This window comes from Channa argus, chromosome 22, assembly GCF_033026475.1.
Source record: "Channa argus isolate prfri chromosome 22, Channa argus male v1.0, whole genome shotgun sequence".
In the NCBI taxonomy this organism is placed as follows: Eukaryota; Metazoa; Chordata; class Actinopteri; order Anabantiformes; family Channidae; genus Channa; species Channa argus.
In genome coordinates this window covers 12,249,593-12,273,792 of record NC_090218.1, presented here as the reverse complement: position 1 = coordinate 12,273,792, position 24,200 = coordinate 12,249,593, and the positions used below count along the sequence as shown (strand labels likewise).

General features: G+C 41.2%; 1 protein-coding gene across 1 annotated transcript in view; it reads left to right on the top strand.

Annotated features, from left to right (window-relative positions):
* Window positions 1-2,823: 2,823 nt before the first annotated feature.
* The window catches only part of sgcd (sarcoglycan, delta (dystrophin-associated glycoprotein)), a 245,000-nt gene continuing 223,623 nt past the window's right edge, over window positions 2,824-24,200 (top strand). The window contains exon 1 of the mRNA XM_067491823.1: window positions 2,824-3,643. The gene's annotated coding sequence lies outside the window, so the exon portion shown is untranslated. The remainder of the gene's footprint in view (window positions 3,644-24,200) is intronic.

Genomic DNA, 24,200 nt, shown 5'->3' with positions numbered 1-24,200 from the left:
TGTTCTAGCATTAGGCAGCAGGGTTCTACATGAGCAGTAGGTAAACTTAGTGTTTTCACACCTTCCTTGTCCCGACCGATAGTCTTTTCTGTTTAGTCCAGCTTATGTTTGAGACATTTTGTCCGGAAACTGTTGAAATACTTCATCATTCTTTGTGATACAGAATAGGAATCCGTACAATAAGAGCCATTCCTGGCACATTTGGCTTTGCACACATGGATTATGATCCACTGCTTGATTCTGAGCCATTAGATTATTTCATTCAGTCAGTGAAACATAAAATTCTAATTAGGGAGAAGTCTGCGGTGCACTGCCAAATGTGAAAATGTACAACTGGGGTGATTAGCTCACTAATTTACACTTCCACTGGCATTAGCTTTGCGTTGATGTGTGTTGGATCTGGCCCGGGCTGCTGCCGCTTCATCAACGCTGAGTCAAGTCTTTGATTTAACTCTCTTTCTCGGTGTTATTTCAAATGATCTGGTGTATCAGATATAGCACTGCATTATTGAACTTCTACAAATCAGCATGAGTTGGTTCAGTAATAGTTTATGCACGTGTATACAAAAATGAATTCAGAATGTCTCTAAAGAAAACTGTGTGTGCACAACCACAGTAAATGCAGTAGGTCCAAATTAAACCTGAACAGTGTTTTACACTTTTATTGTTTCCAAACTCTCTTGAACAGGTTTTGAAATATTGCTGTGTTTCTATAAACTGTATGAAAAACGTACTTGGTAAGAACAAATTATCATCATCATCATATCATTTCCATCAATTATATTCACACCACCATGATAGAAAGCCAGTAATTAGACTAGTAAACATATGACATAGACTCGAGTTGAACCCAGGTTATTCTAACTAACCATCTCTTCCCATGTTGCTGCTACAGTACAAAACAAGAAAAACAAGCAGGTCTCACATGTTGGTCCAAACCAGTTTATTGTGTAGTTATTGGTAAAGGTCACCAGTAATGATCCCCTTCCTTCAACCATAAACTGTGTCCTGGCAAGCTGTAAGTCTTCTGCAGCAGATCTGTAGTGGATAATCAGTGGCAGGCAGCGACTCCAGCTGTTAATATCGACGGCTGCTTACAGAAGCGTGTCTTTATAATTGCATGTGCTGCTCGCTGCACTGCATTGAAATCAGAGGAACAAAAAGTTTTTGATAAATCTGTCTCAGTTGAAAAGAATGGAGCCTCCAGCAGCATTTAAAATCTTTTTTTTTTTTAACTTAAAAACAACGGCCCAATATGGTTTTCATGACAAGTATTGATTAATTCTGTGCTGTACAGTAGCTCTCTGTGGAAAATTATGTCAAGTGCATGTTGGTATGAAAAACAGTCACCTCCAAAGTACTTGAATGGCAAGAGTGTTTTATTTGCCTTTGATTTACAGGGAAGAAATTTAGGTTTAAGATAAATGATAAATAGGAGACAAAAGTTCAGAATTTCATCTTTAATTTGAGGGTATATATTAATCTACGTAGAACAGAGAACCTTTATTTCATGTGGGCAAAAATAGTGAAACGAGCGGCTGGTTTCTTTTTGCCCATTAAATCAATCTGGGTTTTCCCTTATTTGTGAAAGAACAAATGAGCAGGAAGACCAGAGAGCTGTGGGAGAAAAGCAAACTATCTGAATCTGAAAAGAGGGGAAACTATAAGAAGCACTGCAGAAATGTTGAGTATGGCCAATAAAATTTGGATTTGGTGCTGAAAAAGAAAGAGGTCGAATTTATCTGATAAAACATGAAACAGTCAGCAAACAGCAACGGCCTCCACAAAGCTGACATTACGCAGAAATACAAAGTCCTCATCCGCAGCATCAAAAAGCCAGGTTGGAATTTGGAAAACAAAAAACAAAAAGTACAGAAATGAACCAATAGTTCTGGATCAGGATTAGCCCAGAGAAACACTGCAACTCGTGGATGATTTGGCAGCAGCGGGATAAATTCAGAGGTTTCTGTCGGCAAATTTCCAGAAAATGCATCAAAACTAACAGCTGCAGAAAGACAACGATCCAAAACACACTGGCAACGCAACTAAAGACTATGTCTCAACTTTGTCTCAGACCCATCTTTTCATCTTACATCCAGATGTATTCGGTGCAAATATAGTCATGTGTAAACGTAAGGAAGAAATAAAATACGGTTGAAACAATTAATTAAATTCATTTACCCGGTAAACGAAAAGGGCTACTACTGTAAATACAGCAAGTGCTTCTCTGAACAGCGAGCAAAAATGAATGCAAATAAAAGTACCTAAAGGCTAAATTTACTTTACAAACTAAGATTCTGCACTGTGCTGTGTGGATCTGATGAAGCTGTGTGTCACATGTCTGTGTGTTGCTTTTTTTTGTTGTTGTTGTTTTGTTTCATGTGTGAACGTGTGCGTCTTTAAATATTCTAATCAATGTTTACGATTCCTGGCGAGAGGACTGTCGGTGTGCCAGCTCCACTGCAGCTGGGGACTCTCTCTCTCACACACACACACACACACACACACACACACACACACACACACACACACACACACACACACAGGGTCTTGCTTTCTCTCGCTCACTCTGTAAGTCTGTGTGTGTGTTCGTCTCTCTTTTGGCTTTAAATTATAATACTCCCTCCATTGCTGCAAGGAAAACTCCACCTACTCAGCGCTGTTAATGTAGTCACAGACAGAGCGAGCTTCTCTCCCTCGCTCTCCCCCTCTTTCCCTCTCTCTCTCTCTCTCTCTCTCTCTCTCCCAGGCATCTTCCCCCAACCTTCCTCCTCCTCCTCCTTTTCTCAGAGCATCATTTTCTCTTCTCACATCGCTCTCCAGCTCCACTTGCGCTCGCAGCCTCCCGTCTGTCCACCGCGCTCCGCTCTCCTCTCTGCCTGTCCTCCTCTACTGCACAGACACTGACACACACACTGACACATATGCATGCATGCATACACTTTTCCTTTCTCCCGCTGTCTCCCTTCCTCAGTCACACTTGGTCCTGTGCAGACTTGAGGAGCTCCGGAGAGGGATGGTGACTCTGTTGGAGCTCTGGTAGTGATTTTTCTTTTTCTTCTTTAAAAAAGAGAACAAGACTCAGAGCAATGTTGATGCAACAGCCCCTCTTTCCCCTGCGCTGTGTTGAAATGCCTGCCTCCTGCCTAGAATCAGCCCATTTTGGGGGGATTTAAGCGACAGAGTGTGCTGCGCTGCTTGTGCGCTCTGCAGTTCTACTGTGCTGGATCTTCTTCTTCATCTCTTCTTTATCTCTCCACTGAAGGATGCTCAGCGCTGTCCACAGTCAGGAATATAACTACTACAACAGTCAGTACTCCTGCTGCTGCTTTCCACTTCTCTTGCCCGGCCAGATCACAGTCTGAGGCGCCCCAGTCCCCTAAAGGGAAGGAGAAGCATGTCAGAAGCACCCGCGTTGCAAATGGAATTGAGCCGTCTGCTGCTGGTTCTGCTGGACTCCAGCCTCTAAACCAGACTTGAGATTATCCTGAAATCACACAGAAAGGCTTTGAAGAAATTTGATATCCTTTCTGATTAGCTGAAAATCCCCACACCACTGTAATACTGAGGAGCACCAGCTGCCCAACCAGCTCCATGGTTTTCTGACTTATCCAACACTACGATTTTGGCGTCTGACTCAGAGGTAAGGCTGCTTTTACTTTGACTTTGCTGTGTTGCTTGTTAATGCAATATCCCCTCTGCTCTGCTCCTCCTGAGCCACATTGATTCTTACTTTGAAGGGGAACGACTCCGTCTCAATGATGTGGCAAAATCTGCTTTCCTGTTTTTTACTTTTTTCACCTGCTCGATGCTGATATCAAAATGAACTGTGTCCAGTCCCGTGCGGTCGCCTTTGTCTGATCAGTCATGACTGGCACATCATCTGTAGCAGTATCTGTCAGTGTGTGATCAGTAGCTGGACTGACACAAATGCCGTTGCAGCTGAGAAGCCAGAGGTGTTTAGTGTTAAGTGCATTTCTGGAATCACGGAGCATTTTGTATCTATTTGCACCAAGTTTGCCACTGATGAACTGCAGCTTTTAGTTAATAACTAGGTCCATGCATAGAGAGAGAGGGTCAGTATTTTTCGTTTCTGATTCATTTTCTGTCAGTAAAAGCCAGGTGCATCATTCTTATGATAAATATTAAAACCTTTTTATTTGTTTGCTTAGATCTGTTAAAAATGTGTTGATTGCTAGTGGACGTGCTGCTAGTGGTTCCCTTCGTCACACACTGTTAAGAATACCTGCCATTAGATGCCACATTCCTGCATGTGGACGTCTGCTTTGCCCTCAGATTGTGCGTCACATTTGGAAGTCAGCTATACTGTACAACATTTGATGCATGAGTTATTCTCTGTCACACACAATATCACCATGGCATCAGTGCGTGGAGACCCAGGTGTGTGGTGGGAGCAGTCAGGGCTTCGTGGGGGTCTGTGCCAACAGGCAACTTCTCAGTCAAGGACCAGAAATGACTGAGAGAGGATATCACACCCCGTGTCTGATCTAATATTTGTCACTGAGATACTCACACATCAGATGTTGTTACTGGATCATGTTTGCGAAAGGAGATTCAAGCTCAAGGGTGACTGCATTTCAAGGAATACTTGGGTTTCTGGATCATAGCTCCTCAGCGTTTGCAGAGTAAATTACTGAAATGGAAATCAGCAGTTTGTTTGAATTACATATTTACAGATGCATTTATGGTCCATTTAGTACCACAAGCAATGAACATATCAAGCCAGTGGGCGGTTGAGTAGATGCGTATCAATAATGCAATAAAAACTAAATCTCATTGAAAAACATTGTGATGTGAAGGCATAGATCGTATTACTGGATTGAGCTCTAACAACATGCAACCTAACAGATGATTTGGTCCCATATTTAAACTGAGTGTCAAGCTTTTTGAAATAAATGTGAAACAGGCAGATCAGTGAGCTGACACGAACACAACGACTTGTTTTTGCTCCTGTGGAAAATCAAAGTCGCTCCATTTGTTCACTCGGTGTTTCCTAAACACAGGAAACAAATCAGTGCATTTTAATGCTTAAAAATGAATTCTTCATTACTTGCCTGCCCTTGTTTCTGACTAAGTGAAATAATTCCACCCCAAAGGTTTCCAATTAGGTGGAATCCTAGTACAGTGTTTGTTGTGTTGGCAGCAAAATCGAAGGACAGGTGACAAGGTAAAGTAAAAGTAGTGAAACAGAAGTGCTCTACTTCAACAAAACAGCAAATGGAACAATAGTGTGGAACCCTACAAGTCCTGAGGGGGCATCAACATGGGCCAGGTGATATTTTCTAGCCACCACAAAGCTACATGATAGCTGTTGTCAGTACATTGCTCATGTTGGTCACTTTGGCCACAGTAGTTCTGCCCCCAGCCTCTGATGTAGATGAGCCTTGATTCTGGACCCGACCTAGAACTAGTTATCCTACTCGAGAGCGAGTTCTTGACCGGCAGGGAACTGGCCCATAAACTGCCTTTTCCTCTCCTGGACCACTTACATCACATCAATGGCTACGAAGGCTCAGGAGCATCTTCACTCTCTTTGTAAGCTAAGAAAAGCAAGTGTCCCTCCTTGCATCCTTTTACAGGGACGTAGGTTAAAGAATCCTAATGGCTTCAGTGTCTGGAATGGAAACTGCTACATCTCTGACCACAGGTTCTTGCAGGGAATCGGTTGTACAGCTGGTAAAATCGTTGTTGCCCACCTCACCTCGTTGCCGGACACACAGAAGCATCTAAGTCCTCCAGATTTCTCAACCAGACCACGAGAACTCTGAATATCTCTCCAGTATTCAAGAAGCATAAAAATCACTTTTAACTCACATTAACCCCGTTCTTCAGCTACTTTGTTTTATTCATTTTGTTATGTTGTTTTTATCCTGATTTATCATCTGGTGAAATGACACAAGATACATTCATTTTATTTTAGCGTTAGACACTTAAAAGTTGTTTGTTTTTGCTTTCATTCATTGATCTGTAGATGTAAAACAAGATGGAAAATCCTTTATTTTTATTGCAATTTTAGTTCAGCTGAATTATGCTCATGTTTTCTTGTAGCTTGGGTTTTATTTTTTATTTTTTTAAATCAAGCTTGTTTCTAAAAGTAAGTAGCTGATTGCTGCATATATCACTCAGGGTTGCTAATAACAGCCCTAATTCACCTAATAAAAAACATCATTTAAAGTGCTTAGAAGATCTGTTCCTTAGGTGTTTCCATCCCACCTCATTCCCTCTGGCAGTTCTCGGCTTGGATATGTTGAATTTCTGACCTTGCAAAGAGACACAAGCCCTATATATCCTGGCTGCCATCTGCTTGATCAACCAATAAGGTTTCTGGACTGGACTTCAAACAGAGCTGGAGGGAGAACCTTGGTGTTTCCTACTGCTTGTTTGCTCTGTTATATCATACAAAGCATCTGCTTCCCAGTAATTCTCATGTTTATGACTCACTCAGAATTTGTCATGCATGATTGCCACAGTACATTTCCCTAAAATCCTAAAAAACAACCAAACAAACAAAAATAACACACACACAAAAAAAATCAAGTCAAAAATTACAATCATTCATTAGGATAATATATTTTTCCAGGCAATGTGATCTGTGCCACTGAGCAATCAATCCACTTAAACAATTATCGATTGAAACCAAAGAGTGTGCTATCGTTGAGATATATGCAGATAGAGAAACGTCAAATATGATCAGCTCAGCGTGTTGGCACGTTAGTCTTGCTGGAGGATATATTACAGATAAAAGGACGTTGCTGCATGTTTGACTTTTAATTATTTGTTTAGTGTATCAATGAATAGCAAAGCATAGCGAACCCGCGTCAACTAAGCGTTTTACAGTAAAATGCTTAGTTGACATAAAAACACAATGGTCTGCAGTTTTTATAGGTTGGTGGGGTTTTTTTTTTAAAGCCGTCACATCTTTTACCTGGACGCAGGAAGCAGGATTTTGTTAGGGATGTTACGTATCTGCACACAGCACCAACAGCTCCTGGCAAATGACGGTTTACATTTCAGCGTTTCAGTGTTTGTGAGGCAAACTACCCTGAAACAGTCCCATGCAGCCAATTAGCTGCTTTTTCGTTCTTGCCTGAAACTTCAAGAGTTGATTTTTGTCATAAAGACATGATATGACAGAGAAAGACTTTAAAGCTTACAGACTGTAGGACCTGACCCAGGGGCACCTCAGTGGAACTGCCAGCGTGAAAACCCAACTCGAGGTGATGGAATTGCTTTATTCCATCAAATACTGACTGTAATCTCCTCAGGCTAATGCAACACACCGGTAACAGTCCCTCCTTCCACTGCATATCTACTTGCAGGACACGCAGGGAGGAAGAAAGAGGCAGTAAGACAGAGAGGAAGGTATAAGGCAAGAGTAGAAAAGAAAAGAAGAAGAGGGAGACGGGGACGTGAGACATGACAAGGCAGGAAAACTTGGAAAGACAAAGGCAGGTAGAAAACAAGATTTGGAGACTGCGTGTGTTCGTGTCGCAAAGTACAAAGCTTTGATTGTGAACCAGTGCCAGGATGATGGACACTTTAACAAGACAACTGCTGTATTACTATGAATAATACATGTTATGAAAGGTGTAGGAAGCAATGCCACAACAGAAAGCAAATAAAAACATCCTCTCAGGTGGTTGTGTGCCACAGCGAGCACTCGTGAATTACTTAGCCTAAAGCCAAAGCCTGCACACTTCACTCAGATGCTCGTACACATGCACGTACGATGCCTAACTAAGTTTGAGGACAGAGGACATCACCTAAAAAGTCAGTGAAGTTGATTTGGAGCCAGAGGACAAGCTGCTGCGTCCTCCAGCATCCCAGCACCTTAAACAAATCAACTGATTTTAGTGGTCTGACGACAACCTCCTTGTCCTTGTTTAGCCTTGTGTGTGTGTGTGTGTGTGTGTGTGTGTGTGTGTGTAGGCATAAATAGATAATGCAATTTTATGTACATGCCAGTGCACAGCCATGTGCTACACTTCTCATCAGTGGATTAAAAACAAAGCAAGAATAAAATTTGTTCATGTACAATGGACGAATGTACAAATACATTTTCTAAAGTACTCTTGAGTACAATTTTGACATACTTGTAGTAGTAGAGTGTGACTCTCACCTGGGCTACATGCAGCAGTCAACAGGCCTCTGTGGCTCCAACTTCGTTTACTTCGTAACACAAAAAATCTCGCATGCTGTTGTCTCCTTGGCTCTTTGCTCCTTTTCTTGTCTGTTTGGATAAAAAAAAAAAAATTCAAATCACTGCTCAAGTCAGATTTTTCCCTCTTTGTCCTTGGACACAAAACAGCCCTTTCTTCCATTAACTTTTTCCAACATGTAGCTGAATCCTGGAGCTGCTCTTTGGATTTTACAACAAAGGTTGTAACTTCCGTTTAACACATTTCCTTCTTTGGTCTTGTTTCATTCCTTCTTCTTCTCGTCAACATGCTTTCGGCTTTTTTTTTCGTTTCTTTTGCTGTTGGTTCTTTTCTTCTTGATCCTTCTTTCATGTCCGGATTCATTTCCATCAGTCAATCCTTTATTCCTTGTTTCTCGTTCCACTCTACCATGTTAGCAGCTCTGAATTCACTATGAACATTTTGATATTGTTTGTCAGTGTTGTTTGACTCAGTAAATCTGTTTGTGATTGTGTACGTGTGTGCGTGCATGTGAGTTTGTATGAAAGCGCACGAGCAGAGGATGCTCTCTGGAGGGCCGGGGAAAATTGGAAGCTGACTTCGTTTCCACTAATTAGCCATCAACAGTCCCTACTAATTTTCAGGACCTAACGCATTTGATGTCTTTAAATATCCAGCAGCATGATGCCACGTAAACAAAGCAGGGAAATGTCGAGAGGGATGAACGGGGCACAGCAAAGCAGGTCACTGGATCTGCTTTGAAGCTGTGTGCAACACGTAACCTGCAGAATGAACTGCTGGGTGTGGATCGGTCTCCTCAGAGCTTCTCCGTGGTTGTTAGGAGGAGGCACTTGTGCATCATTAAATATCGACATAAAACAACTATGTGGATCATTTTATATTTATGTAGCATCAGAGTGAAAACTAGCGTGACCGTTGTCCGCGGCAGCATTCTTGCTGCAATATTTATTTGACACTAGCACCGAAAAGGAATGGAAATAAAACTGTGTAGTCTGATGCAACGCCATGCAATGGGCCTACAAATATAACAGCCTTTATGAGCGGGAACCAATCACAAAGGTGTTGGTTCATGTTCTAGGTTTATGATGTCAACTGGGAACCGTTAGTGGCTTCAGAATAATTTTGGCTGGTTGTTTAAAATCACACTGCATTCCATGCTGTTAGTCTGTCCCTTCCGTGACTTCAGGTCCCAAAGGTAAAGATCGGTTTCTGCTGGAGATCATTAACTGCTGATGTTTGAAGGGTCATTTAAAAATCCAACTTTTCTGGTGGTGAACCCTCAGCGGTGATGAGAAAATGTTTGGCCTGCATCATGATTCCAAAACTCATGTATTTTATCCCAGACCATCTTCACGTGTGGAAACTCAGGCAAGACTGGGAAAACAAAGTAATGTTTTTACCTTTATCATTCAAATAGCTTAATTTGTACAAATCTTTTTATAGTATTTATCCTTATTATGGTATTTATAGTTTCTTATAGAACGACAATAATTAATTGGAATGTAGTTTACTACATTATGCTGTAATCTGTTCAAATTACCACAGTAGCCAGTAAATAGCTTTTGATAGTTCACAATACAATATGTTGTAGCATCTTTTTACAAATAACTTTAGTTTTTTACATTAGCAGCTTTAAAATACATATTACATCTTGTTAGCTGGTAATAACAAAATCGACACTAGTTCTACTTAGTTTCTCTTCAATTATAAAATAAAACAAGAGCTGCAACAAAGCAAAATGTTTAATAAAAATCAATAGCGTCGCATAGCATTGAGAACCTCATCTTTTGTATATGACTTATGCTCAAAGCTATTCACGTCCTCTGGCCTGAGGGGAGAAGAGGCACAAAGGTTTTTTTCTACGCATCTTCCCACTTCTTTTACTGACCCACTTTGCCATCTTGCAGCCACTGGAACTCACTACAGATCCCTTCCGGACACCTGTACAAGCCTCCTTGTATCTGCATATTGTTTCTGTAATTATTTCACTTCTTTAGCAGTGACTCGTGAAAGGGATTAGAGTTTCAAAAACGAATTACACTACCGTCACAAAGTAGCGCTGCATCACTGCGTTACCTCAACGCAATTGAATTTTGGTCCCGTCTATTGCCGCTAATCAAAGCATGGAGGATGGAAGCGCTATCATTAATTTGAGTTCATCAAAAATTCAAAGAACATTATCGCCTGCTGCAAACTTTGTAAACCAGCACGTAGGCGTTTACTGCTGGTGGTGCAGGAGGTGCTGATGGACAGACATCAGAAATGCATCTTTAGCTTGTTGCTGAGTTTCATGTGGATGTTAGACATTTAATATAAATATAAAAAAAACTTGATTCATCTTATATACTGCTTGGTAAAGCCACTGTAACAGATGATCCCTCAAAATTCACCAATGTGTTTGTAATGTCAGTCCACAGTGTGTGTGTGTGTGTGTGTGTGTGTGTGTGTGTGTGTCCTTGAAGAAATTTCTCCAAATTTTGCAAGAACATCCCCTTGGACATGGCAAATTAATAAACTTCCAATTGAAAGTCTGCCGTAAAAAATACCATCTACAACTACGTTGCACAAACCCAATGATGCCTGTTAGCATTTCTTGTCTTTACACCTTAACCTAAATCTGTACAACGTAAAGCAGTAAACCGAATGTGGCTCCGGGGAGCTGTCTGATTCCTGCCTTATTTTGGCGTTGAATTACAATGGGCTTGTACAGACCACTCAGATGTGGGAGTGGGGCTAAAGAACATGCATTGATTTGTTTGTCAAAGGGGGTGAATAATTCTGATGAGCTATTGATTGTTGTAACTCAAGGCATAAGTCACCTTGGTTAAGCAAAGTGGGGCCTTGCTGATATATTGTATGATGTATGTATGATCACTGGAGCTTGAAACAAGGCGCTGGAAAAATGGTAGCGTTGGTGACTGGCTGTTTAAGCTCATCATTCACAGAGGGATTTTATTGACAAGCTCATGGGGAACACAATTGCTAAACACTAACAAAAAAGGCTTTTTTTTTTTTGTCCAAATGGTTTCTAGCTTCAAAATGAGCCTGAAATATGGCTGTACAGTACAGCATAGCATGGCGTGTTTTTAGATAGGGGATGGAGTATTGCATAATCAGCATATCAAATGTATTCAACTGTGAGTGCCAGCGGCTCGTGAAGGATGGTTATTGTTTCAGAAAGAGACAGAGTGAACAAAAGGGAAAGTGTGAGGGAACAAGCGAAGACTGTGAGAGAGGAGTTCAAAAGGCAGCAAATAAAAGAAGCAAACTTGAAAGCGACAATGAAATAGAGCATGAGAGATATGAAAAAAAAAAAAGTAAAAGAAGGACGAGGTAGCTTCAGAGAATTAAAGAAAATGGAGAAAATTACGGTGGATGAGGAGTCGGAAGGAAATGGAGAAACTTAGAGAATGAGAGAAAAATATTAAAGGGGACTGATAGCAAAAGTTACAAGAAAAAGGGGAAAATAGAATTAAATTTGGCTTTGAGAAGTCAAATGGTCTCATCTCACACATCAGCTGACAGAACTCAGTCGTGCGCTTTTTAAAACCTGATCAACCGGGAGGAAAGAAGTTCATCATTGAACACCTGTTGAATTCATAGTTTCCAAACGTATCATATTCCAGTGGCAAAGTCTCAGAGATCACCCGTCAGTCAGACACTCGGAAGAATCCTTATGTCCTGCTCCCTGCTGGGACAGGACACCGACTTGGACAAGGTGTTCTAATGTGCATATAAGGACATATTCTTCTACTTCTCCAGTTTCCACCCTCAGTTGCTTTCGGGTAGTTTTTGCCAGTGGAAGACATTTTCTCTTCTTTGGGTGTAAAGGTAAAAAGACCAACGTTAAACTAAAACAATTCCTTAATTGTCTTTTAGACCACTAATAGACAGCCTTCTTTGGACAGTACACGCAATGCCCCCTTTAGAAACCTCCAGCCAGGGCTGGACACTGGCATCAGCAAACTTCTGCTGGAGACACCAGGCACAGGTAAAATTTTAAATCAGGAATAAGACTTTTGACCCCGAAAGAGGTTTAACATATGATTCTGAAGCCTTTAGAATCTATTTTATACTTATATAAAATATCCATGATTGTTACTGTGTAAGTTAGACTTTGCTCCCATGAAGGTTTGCTTGCTCTTATTTCTGCAGCATTGTCACTTTTAGAGGAGGAAGTCATGCAAATCAACTGTGTGAGCAAATATATTTTACAAACCATTATTTGTGGGCCTGTTTGTGCATCCATGTGTGTTTTCCGCTTCAGCAGTTTTCACGTTCAGTAGAGTTTACATGAAAGAGGAGATCACTGACTGCTTCCAGACAAGACTCCTCCTGAAGCTGCAGAGAAAATTAAATGAGTCAGGATGTAAAAAAAAAAAAAAAATTATTCATTATTTGATTTCCATCTCTTGATCCTGGCTACTGAATCCACCGCTACAACCAGCTCAGCACAAGTGCCCCCGGTTACAGCTTTAAGTGCACAACAACACCGGCGTATCATTTTAATGCAGACGTTCCCGGCACAACGCAGTTTCAGACTCAGTCAGAAGATGAATATATTGTCAGTCAGATTTGAAACTTTCATTTATTGTTTCTTTCTTTTTAAACAAGCTTCCCAGACACATAATAAACTGTTTACTGAACACTAGTGGATTATAAATGTTCTTTTGCAGTAGCTCGGTTGTGATGCAGTAGATCTTGTGCGTGTACATGGTTTGCTTCTGTTTGTCTCTGTGTATTTCCACATGGTTTATTGTTTAGTGGAGGGTTAGGTGCAGGAATCCAGAGTCTAAATCGCAAAGGCCAGCAGCATGCAAGCTAATATTGACTGTCATATTTACCTGTTAAATGGATGGCTGCTTTGACTAATGACGGCCTGATTTTTCATTTTCTTAACTCACGATTTTGCAAGGATGACTGGCGTAAATTAAAAGATACAGAGGAGGAGGAGAGCAGGGATGAAAAATGAGTAATTATTAAAGGCGTCCACAAATCCTCGTGGGCATTTTTCAAGTCTATTGAAAATGTTTGTCACAGCAAACAGTTTCACTTTCTGGTGAAATGGAGCAAAAATAAAGAAACCTTCTCTTTCGCCGTTTTTCATTTTGCCAACGGTGCCGTTCTCGTGTCTGTTTTCCTCTTCTCCTTCCAGTCAGTCATTGCTCAGACCCTGGGTGTTTCAAAGACAGTACAACTAGGTGAGGTGCTGCTTGAATGTCATTTCCAAGTGCACGTGAAGAATCATTTTCACAGCTATATAGTTTAAGCTACGTAAACTAGAACAAACCAGTGTCAAGAATAAACAGGAAATATAACTGGGGTTTTTCTCAGCACCCGCTGCATGAGTTCTAATTATTTTACTGAATGCAACAGTCTGATGGGATGTAATTGTGACAGAGGACAAGCTTGGATGAAGTTTTGGAAAGTCCGCGTTAGGGAATTGAAGGAGAATAAGCTCAGGAGTTATTATATCACACTCAGACTTTATGTTTTCGGTAATGTCCCATTTTAGCCCTGAGAACGCCTCAATAAAAATTTTTTTACAGTATAAAATCTAAATTAATAAAGATCAGACATCTTTTATTCCACAGTTTGGGACATATGCTACGTATTTAGGCCACCAAACTTCACTTTATTCTGGTTTGAAGCTAGCTAGTAACTTTAAGGGACTTATACCTTCCTATAAAGTCTCTGAGACTTTGGCGTATAGGTGCGTAACCAGTCTTCCAGTTAAAAGTTAGTACAGGAAGAAGCCAGTTTCCCGTTTGAGATCTGAGTTCAGCTGAGGATGTTGAATATGTTGACAGCTCACACAGAAAGGCCTCATATGCAACACAAAAATAGCCCAGGAAGGTTTAGCAGGTGTTTAGTTCGATCTGTGCTTTTGTCACATAATATCAAAAATATCAAGTTTTTTCTTTTTTCCTTTTAAACATTGTAAATGGATGATCAAACATCTCAGATCGCATCACCTAATCTGTCTAATCAGTTCAGTAAGAGCTCTCAGCTCTTGGACTGCAAATGAAGTCAGAGTGAACACGAACTGGGCCAAAGAATCTTAAAATAATCTTAAAGCGAGAAAGACCTGAATTCAAGTGTCCTGAACCTTAGTACATATGTCACCATTTGTCCTTAGCTCTTTAAAGCAGATAAGGAAAAGCCCAAATCTTTAAGACAAAGGTTAGCAGCCCCTCTTCCAGGTGAGACCTGGCCAGGATGCCAGCTTCTATCAGTTTTAATAGAATAACAATATTGTACAAGCAAAACCAAACTAACTCAAACTGCTGCTTCCCGGCTTTAGGCTTCCAACAACCAGTCAAGTTTACATTTTTGCAATAAAAGTGGAGGTTTGTGCCAAGTGTAATTCTTATTAGGCATTTGTTAAGATGTTGCATTTGCAAGATTAGAATGATTTCAAAATGACCTTGACTTTTGACCTTCAACCACCAAAGTCTAATCAGTCCATTCAGGCATCCAAGTGGACATTTGTGCCAGATTTGAAGATACTATAACCTGGGCATCATCAAATTGGACAAACCTGAGGTCACTGTGAGCTCCAAGTGGATGGTTGAACAAATACCCTAAGGTATTTGTTTTACAAGAATGGGAAAGATCCATGGACAACGTAAGAATGTAAAACCCTTAACATGACTAGTGGAGATGACAACTTGCGAGCGAAAAGGGTACAAGGTCAGATGGGCTAAAAACAGAGATGAACTTATTTTCTCCTAAGTATTATACAGAGGATAGATGAAGGAAGTAGAAAGTAGATGTACTCACTCCTGTGCCTTCTCAGAAAAAGATAATCCTATGATGAAGTTCCCCTGTCACTGATCTCAAACAGCAAGTCCCAGTAGTGACACATTATGCCAGGCTGTTCAGCAGTGATCTGTTCTGCATTTGCAACAGTGTGGCAGCTTCTTGTCACAAACCAGACATCAGGGTCTGGGTGAACATCTACTTTGTCCTCCCAGTGTAACAAGCTGAGTCTTCACATCCCTGTGAGTCAGTGAATCTCTCAGCTCTGCAGCAGCAGACTGCCCACAATCCTCCAGTTTTCCTTCCCTTTCTTTTTTTTTTTTCAAACGGCACAAATCCTTTGTGGGATGAAGAGCCGCTTTTGTTCCCTGTTAAACGGAAGAGACGCAGGACAAAAAGTCCTACTTTCCTGAAATGGGTTCCGTATGCGAGTGTGTGTTTTTATGACAGTTTAGTTGCAAAGCATGTGAAAATCCCTCTTAATGCATTTATCACATCAGTGGTACAGGCAGTTTACTCTTACATGTTACAAATTGGAGCCAAATTAGCATTTATCATAAGTACTCAACACATTATTTTCTTGTAAATTCGGATGGATAAATAGAGGAAGTGGTCATTCAAGTCATTCAAACACTAAAGTGTTCTTCTACATGTGTTTTCGTTCATATGAGGTTTCTGTGGTAATGTATGCATGAAAGCACAAGTGATGAAAGCTCTAAGCACAACATGGCAGCAATATCTCCAGGACTAAAATTTGTAGCATGCATTCACCAAAAAGCTAAAAAAAAAACCAAATTAATCTATTTATCGAAGACTGAACTCACTAAATATCACAAATAAAGTTACTTTCTCAACCCTTACTTACTTACCTTCTCTAGATGTGTCGATGCCCCCCCCCAACCACTTTTACACTACAGGCCTCTGAAGTGCTCCAAACCTCCAAACAGCACGCTATTAAAACTCTCCTTTCCCTCGTTTCACGGCCTCTTGCCTGCAGCCACAACACTGGCACCTGTAAGATGCCTCCTCTGACCTGCACAGGTGCTCTCGTCGAAAAAAAAAGCTAATTTCGACTTGAGGCTCTTTCTTTGAATTTTCACAATGTGGAATTAAAATTAAAATGGGGGTTGTGCAGTCTTGGATTCTAATTAAGGGAGTTTTGTATGTCCCAGGGAGATATAATTATGGAGAATAAAAGCTTTTAACAAGCATGGCATAAGGTAATGTAGCAGCTTCACCCCCTACATCACCCAAATGGAACTCAGTGTAGGCTCTAAACAATAGCATGGGTGTGTTAGTTTGATTGGCTGGAATTCAGCAACAGCAACATCAATTGGCCATTTCATGAGATCTAATCAGGACAAAAATACACTTGAAACAATAGTATGGGTGATGTTGAGTGTATTGTGCTCACTGACATTCACACTTTCTCTTTTATAAATCATAACCCCATGTTGCTTAACTCTAAATAATGAGGGTTTCCTCCGTAGCCAAAAAGAGAAGACGCTTGGTCTGCCTGGTACTGTTAACTCCTGTTTTAGTGCTACACAGATTGGGCTAGATGGGACCAAGCTGCACCAAGCTGACATGTAGCAGAGTCTATTAACTGAAGGCACGGAGCCAAAGCCAAGGAATCAAACCACCACCTAGTGTGAACTAACGACTTGTAAGACTGTAAAAACCAGCACAAGCACAAGACTTCAACTTAACAATCTCCACACGTCCCCCACTCTCCCTGCTCCACTATGCTCTTCAACCCTCTGCCACACTCCACTACATCCTGCACGGCACTTCAGGCGTATGATATTATCATATTTCTAACAATAAATGTGAATGCTGTAAACCTTACTAATCCATCAGGAATTATTGAAGTCTTATTAGAAAGAGAAGTGAACATCTGCTGTTCAAGGAGTCTGACAGCTCCTCTCCACAATATGAGATCCTTTGTAAATATTTTACTGGAAATAGTAACAAAAGTGGAATCACTTACACTGTGTTCAATGAAAAAAAATGAATTTCACTGTAGTGCATCACTACATAATATGTTCAGTTCAACGGCCATGATGGAGACGCAGAGCTGTGTTGCAACGTACGTATCCCAGTATCTTTATGTGGTAGAAGTTTATTTATTAAGGATATATTTGACTGGGTAAAACTGTCATTATGATTAAAACCACATTTTTTTTGCAGGGAACTGGCTAAGAGGCCTCCATAAAAGCCACATTACAGCATAAAAGATAATGTAAATGGACACAGGCGCACGCAGTATAAAGAACATTGATAGAGTATTTCCAATTACAGCTGACATCAGCATCCACTTCACGCAGCTAATATAACCGTCGCCTGCATATACTAGCATTGCATTTGCTTTGCTGTTTGCCATTTTATTTTATTCTCACTGTAAATTTTCATGCTGCCAGCAGGGTACAAATTATCATGCAAGAAAGCAAACGGAACCATGGGAAAGGGTTATGAATCATCCACCACACCACATTAAATGGTAAAAAGCTATTTTCATGCTTAAGACCCTCCACTGGATTTTTTTTCCAGGCCAACATATCCACACAGGATTTTACTTGAAATGCAGTGTTGTCAAAAAGAGTGGGATTATAATGTGGGTGACAACAGTCTCTTGTCAGCTGCTTCCAGTCAGTATATCCCATCAGTGCTCCATGTGAAGGAGACCGTTAAACACTGGCATTGAGGGTGTTATTGTGACAGCTTTTCTGAAAAATCGTGATGCGTGTTGCAATGGTTTTTATGTTTAGAATTACAAGGACATGCAGAATTCACAGGGTTACTGGCTGAATGCGCTGTGGCATGTTCTGCACAGCTCTTCAGGTATTTGTTATTGTCCAATAACAATGAATAAAAATGTTGCAAAACTTACTAATCGGGCTGAACGTCAGATCGATTACAATGTTCAAAAATCTAGGCCAGTTCTGGGTCAAAGGTGAAGGGAGCAACACCATCCTGTAGCTTTAATATTGACAATAATTTACCTATAGATGTTAAGAAAACAGATGCTATAAAGAGCTCTTGTGTTGCAGATGGAGGTATGCAAATGTGTTGGGATTCCCACTGTTGCTCTTGATGTGCACATGCACACAAACAATTTTTGATGCAGTTCAGGAGAGAGAGTCCCTCTCCTGGCTGCTATAATCCTAAGGACAAGAACTAGGACTTTTATGCATGTGGCAGTGCCAGTGTAGATAGCAGCATCAGAGGCCTGACTTCATAAAAAGTGCTCCATGTAAAAGGGACTCACCGGGCAGAATTGTAATGCAGAGGGTCCGTCTCACCAGGCAACTGCTGCTGTGTTCGAATGGTTTTGTTCCCAAAAAAAAAAAAAAAAAAAAAAATGCTGTGTCCTGTAAGAGAAGAAAAGACGAGAGCATCAAGGATGGAATTGCTCTATAGGGTGGATGTTGGAAAATACACTCGTTAGGAGCCTCTTAACCTTCATTTGTCTTTTGGCTGGAGGTGATTTGCAAATTAATCTGTGAGCAGTTCATGCCTGATGCATGAGGCTGTAGGTTTGTTAAAACCATGCTGAGTGGAGCTCTCTCGGACAGGAGAACCAAAGCAGTCGAGTAGATCCACTGCCTTGTATTTTTCGACCTGTTTGTGTCCTAATTCCAATGACTCCCTGTATGTATAAATAAAATTGGGCATCAGATTATTAAATTGTAAATCATCAAAAATATAATAATAATAATAATACACTTAATGCATGTTTGTTTTGGGATACAAATTTAATTAATTCTTGACATAGGTACCAGAGATCTGTAAGATCTGATGTGTAGTGCACAGTTCTGTATTGCGAGTATCCTTGATGATTACGTCGTCTACTACAGTGCTTGGACGGACCTAAAGTGGTGATGCTAAGGCATGTGGAGAGTGTTAAGAGGCTGGGGGAGGCAACAGTGCAATGAATTTCTCTTCATCTCTATTTCCTTTTTTATTTTCCTTTCAACATTATTGGCTTTAACTTCAGAAGCCTCAAGATGAGTTGAGTCATCCGCAGTGTGTTAAAAGCTAAACATTTTCACCTTGAGACGGGAAGAATAACACAAGTCGTGCAGAGGTCTGCTTCCCTATTTTGTGTTCTCATCCTGTCGCTCATCCTGTTTCCTACCTTGATGATCTGTCTCCTTTCAAAGCCTATTACCTGCAGCTGAGTCGAAACATCAAGAAGCAGCCTATCAGCAAGAAACAAGAAGCCACTGTCCGGTGTGTCCTGACTGCAGCACACTTACCTCATCTTGCATCTGTTTAAAGTTGTACTTGGCAGCTAGGATGGGCTTGATGTCTGTATCTCAGCTCAACTCAAAGCCAAAAGGTATAAAGGCATCTAAACATGAATGACATTCTGTAACTGAAAAGGTCTGGAGGCTGCTAGGTGTAAAGGAAATAGAAAAACTGTATAAAATATTTAGTTCATTCTTTTTTAGTAAATTTCTGCTGATAATTGTGATTTTGTGGACAGAGTGAACAGTGTAAAACATTCGACAGCAAATTTATAAGATTACAAACTTACAGCTAAACACACTTTCACATAATAAACAGTTTGGTAAAAAGTCGTCTCTGGTCAGACTTATACATAGAACCTGTTAAGAGTCCAGTGACATTTACAATCTGTTAAATCTCTTGTCAGTGGAAACGTGAGTGTGTTTGTGTGAATGATCCAACCATGTGACTTACGAGAAACTTCCTTACACCATCTGTCCTACCAGCAGGCAACTTTGGTTTTTTCTTTATCCTTGACCACCGTCATTTTCTTTATGTTTAATGGATTTAGAAACACTGTTGCTCTGCTCATAGGACTGTTAGCTCAAAAAATGTTGTGAATTTCTGCAGTTTGTTTGTGGGATTTAACCCTGTGATGCACTAGCCATCTATTCAGGACCAACCCTACATATATATGCTTCTGTCTTAGTGTCTGTCAATGGTTAATTTGCTACGTGTCGCTTTAAGTTTCCAATGTGTCATATACTGTGTTAAATGAGGCCTGTTGTAGGCATTTAGTTTACTTAATGGGTCCCAAATTCAATTAAAAACAGCAGTTAAATACCCTAATATTCTATCAGGTTCTAAACCTTCTACATTCCCCTGATGTCTTTTGGGAGGGTTGCGGCAGGAAGGGCAATTAGTGTGCGGAACACGCTCCGCTGTGGTGACCCCTGAAGGGACAAGCCAAAAGCTGTTGATTATTAAATGTTGGTTACTCCTCATGTACTCTGACATCGCATTCAAATCAAGTCCCTATGTTGCTTGTACCAGCAGGTTACACTAGCAAACCTCTACCAGCCATATTCAATGCATAGGATGTGCAAATGAGAGGTCAGGTGATGCAGAGTGACAAAGTTGGTGTTACATGTAGGTTTTGACTTTTCAAGTCGCACTGTTTCAATGTGAAACACTGTTTTATCCAGCTTAGTTGAAGTCATTCCTCGCATTCATTTTCGTTTTTGCCTAGTTGAGTCAGGCTGGCAGCTTCAGCGAGATAGTTATGTGCCTGCAGCAGCCATGTTTTCCAGCCCTTCGTGGAATATTCCAAGGCCAGAGAGAATATGGTGGAACATTTGAAGATGACCCATGATTGTTCAGTTGCTCTTTATTTTGTTGTTCTTAAATGCCTGAACCAGACCTATGTCTGCATTTTACACTCTGAACATCTGTCATTAGCCGGGGCAGCTTTTATTTAATGTGACAGAGGTGAGACATAAAGAACATGAACATTGTCAGTGTCCTTTAAAACCCTTTCCGGGATCACATATCAACTAAGCTGTAGAGGTTTAACCTGTACAAGTAAAGACGGAGCCTCTCGGCTGCTGGATGTGAAACCGAAATCAGTATTCAATGTTGACAAGACGGCACCAAGAATATACAGTGTGATGATGGAGGAAATGTAAATAATGAGTCCTTTGGCACAGGCCTCCCAGTAAGGACAGAAGCCATTAGAATGACCGATATGAACAGGAGCGCTGCGCTCATCACAGGCCGCAGCTTGCTGGGAGCAAAGCAGGCGAGGCGGCGGGTAAAGCTGGACCAGGGGACCTCTTGGGGAAAACAAATTACTGTTTCGCTGATGGGAAAAAGGTGTGAGTTTCAGCCTCTCCCCAGACCACATTTTTACGATCACATTATATCATCTCCACTGTGGGTTGCGGCCGTGATGGAGAAGGGTTTTTTTTTTTTTTTGTCCTTCTTTTTTTTTTTTTTTTCTTGCTGTTTGGGACGAAGAGAAGATGTATATTCACCTTATGGTCATTAGCCAAGTGAGAAAAGTGCACCTTTGCTGCTGCTGCTTTGGCAACTGTCCCAATTGGTTTGAAAACGATAGCATGGCCATCGTGGCATCATTTGAAATCCAGTAAATGCTCTCCACTAATAGCTTAGCCTCTAAGATGACACAGGAGCTTTAGTGCCTTTACACGAATCATGTCATTTTTTCCTAAGTCGAATCCGTATAAAGTGCCTATTTAAAAGACAGATATTTTTAGCATCAGCTCACACTATTGCATGATGATTTCTGCACGTTGTAGCAGATTTGTTTTAAACCACTGTCAAAGAGCTCCTGCTAATTACTGTGTTCAGTTCACCAAGGCATTGTTTCCCTGCACAATGCTGTGGAATGGCAGATGGCTAGACCTCCAAAATCTGCACACACACACACAAAGCATGCACAAATCACACCACCCACATTCACGTCCATGCATGGCTACACACACAAACACACAGTTGTAATTTTGCAGCCTTGGTAATTAGAATCTCGTTGCCTTTTTCTGCAGTCAGACTCACCTTGTGTGGCCATGTGCCTCTTTGTCTGAGAGGCGCACAGTGAGAAAAGAGCGCTCAGGTATCTAAGGGCTGACTTATGAGATATGTAAGGAAGTATGAGGAAACCTAGTACAAGAGGAATAACGCTGAGGAAGCGAGGAAACAAGGAAAAAATGGACAGAAACTTCTTGTGAAACATCTCACTGTCAAAAGCTCCTCAGATTTATCAGCCCGGGTTTTCTGTCTGCGTCTCTCTTCAGTTAATTGGAAGGTGGTGTCTGTGTGTACAGAGCCACTGGGAGACAGAAAACATATTTTGGCAAGTCCTGACAGGTTAGACAATGGCAGAAGGAAGAACAAATGCCGCTAGGAGCCTTAAGAGGACTAGAGGAGGGCTGCAGTGAATACGTGTGTGCACATACTGTATATCAGCACACAGCCTTGTGTTGGTGGGTAAAGTTATGCATGTTTTTGCATGAATGCAAACTTATGTGAAAAAGTGTTTGTAATTTAATTCAACCTTAATGTAATGTTTCCTTGCAACAGCGAGATGTTGTGGAGGGCACAGTTTAATTATCTGCAGTAACTCTCCTCGAGTCAAGATGAGCTGTGGGAGTGTGTTCACGTCTAAGAACAAGTAGCTGGAAAGGAGATGGTTTTCAATGTTGTAGTGGTGTAAATGACAACACACTGGCATGTTACCTTTGGATTGAACCTTTCATCTCTAAATAAAAAGGCATCGTTTACCTGATACAAGGAGCCAACCGGCTGTGAAGAACCGTGACGAGCCACGACATGACATTAGATTAACCAAACATATTCTAATAATAATTGGATGGATTTAATTACGTACCAAACCCTGCATTCTCTCCCGTAAATATAAACTGATTACCTTTGAATACTTAAGACTGACTTGGCAATAGCAGTGTCGAGCAGGGCTGTACTATCATTTGACTTTGAATTTGACTCTGGCCTCGTCAGGTCCGGCTCGGCCCCACAGTGGAAACCAGCTGATGTTTTATTCATCTTGACAGAAATAACCTGAGCCAACATAAACCACATCCTGCCGTTGGGGGTCCTCACCTATGATGGGCTGGAACTGGCTGACTCCAGCCCCTAATAACGGCACCCTCTGGCTTCCGGCGTTCATTCCCGGCTCCCCCACTGACTCTCTTTGCCGAGTCCTGGAGTCCAGTCTGCCCGTACTCTCCAGGAGGTCATCATTGGAGCACGCATGTGGGCCCAGATAAAATGAGAATTACGACCTTGTTTAATGGTGTCGTTTAAAATCACGCTGAGGCCTGAGATAGCACAGTACACCCAGTCCACTCTGTCTTCTGATTTTTCTTTCCCCTTCGTCTTCAGTTAGATGATGATGAGCTGGGAAAACCCAGCAGGCCTGGCACATGCTGACAACTGCTCGAGGCCCATTGATCCTGGCTTTTAATGGACGTTTTCCACTTTGTAGATGGTGAAATAAGACATATGCAAATCATATGTGATCATTGAATATGTAAATACGATTTAGAAACGTGTCTTTAGGAATTTCTCACATTCAGCTAACAAACACACAAGTGTCATCTCAATGTTGCCCCAGAGGTGTTGGATGCTCGAGGCAGCCAGTTGTTTGACCAAAGGTACACAAAAATATAGACACATGCATTGATTGTATTATATCTTACTGAAATGATGGAAATACTGTAACATTATCAACAAATACACGTGGGTTACATGTATAAAGTCCAGTTAGCTCACAACTGTTCTTGTAATATAACAAAGCAGTATGTTGTGTTCCATTAGAGGTGAAGTGTGCGGCTCTAAACTGTGCTGATACAACCTCCTGTGTACCAAACAGCGCAGTAAATTCATGATGATGACCATCTGAAGTGGTAGCAGGGCAGAGCAGGGCAGAGCAGGGCAGAGCAGGGCGAGCAGGGCGAGCTGGGCAGAGCTGGGAGGCGGCTGACCTGATCGATTTTCTCACATATTGTAGGTTGAATTAAAGGGGAAATTCTTTCTTTCATATAGAACCCAGTTTCTTTGCTTTTTGGGGGCAAATGCTGGCGAAACTGCAGAGAATTAACCAAGTTTTAACAACATTTTAATCAGGTGATAATTTATCTGTGAATACAAATAGTGGAGGCGATATTTTAATTGTGCATTTTGGTTAATGACTTATTTACCACCTCCTGTGTAGGTGCGTGATGTGACTAATTTGTATGTCTGATGAACAGCGATATCATCGCCATCACTTTCTGAATTCCGCTTGGCACCACCTCCCTGACTGCAAACCAAAGGAAAACACACTTTGATCTATGCGCAGGCCGGTTGACTAATGGTCCAAGCCAGAGCTGGCTATCAAGGGCATCTCTGATCTGACTATAAATAATCTGTTATTTTAGCTAATGACCCTACAAGATTCTCCTTTAGTAGAGGTCGAGCTTCCACTTGGCAGGTGCCCCTTCGCCCCCGCAG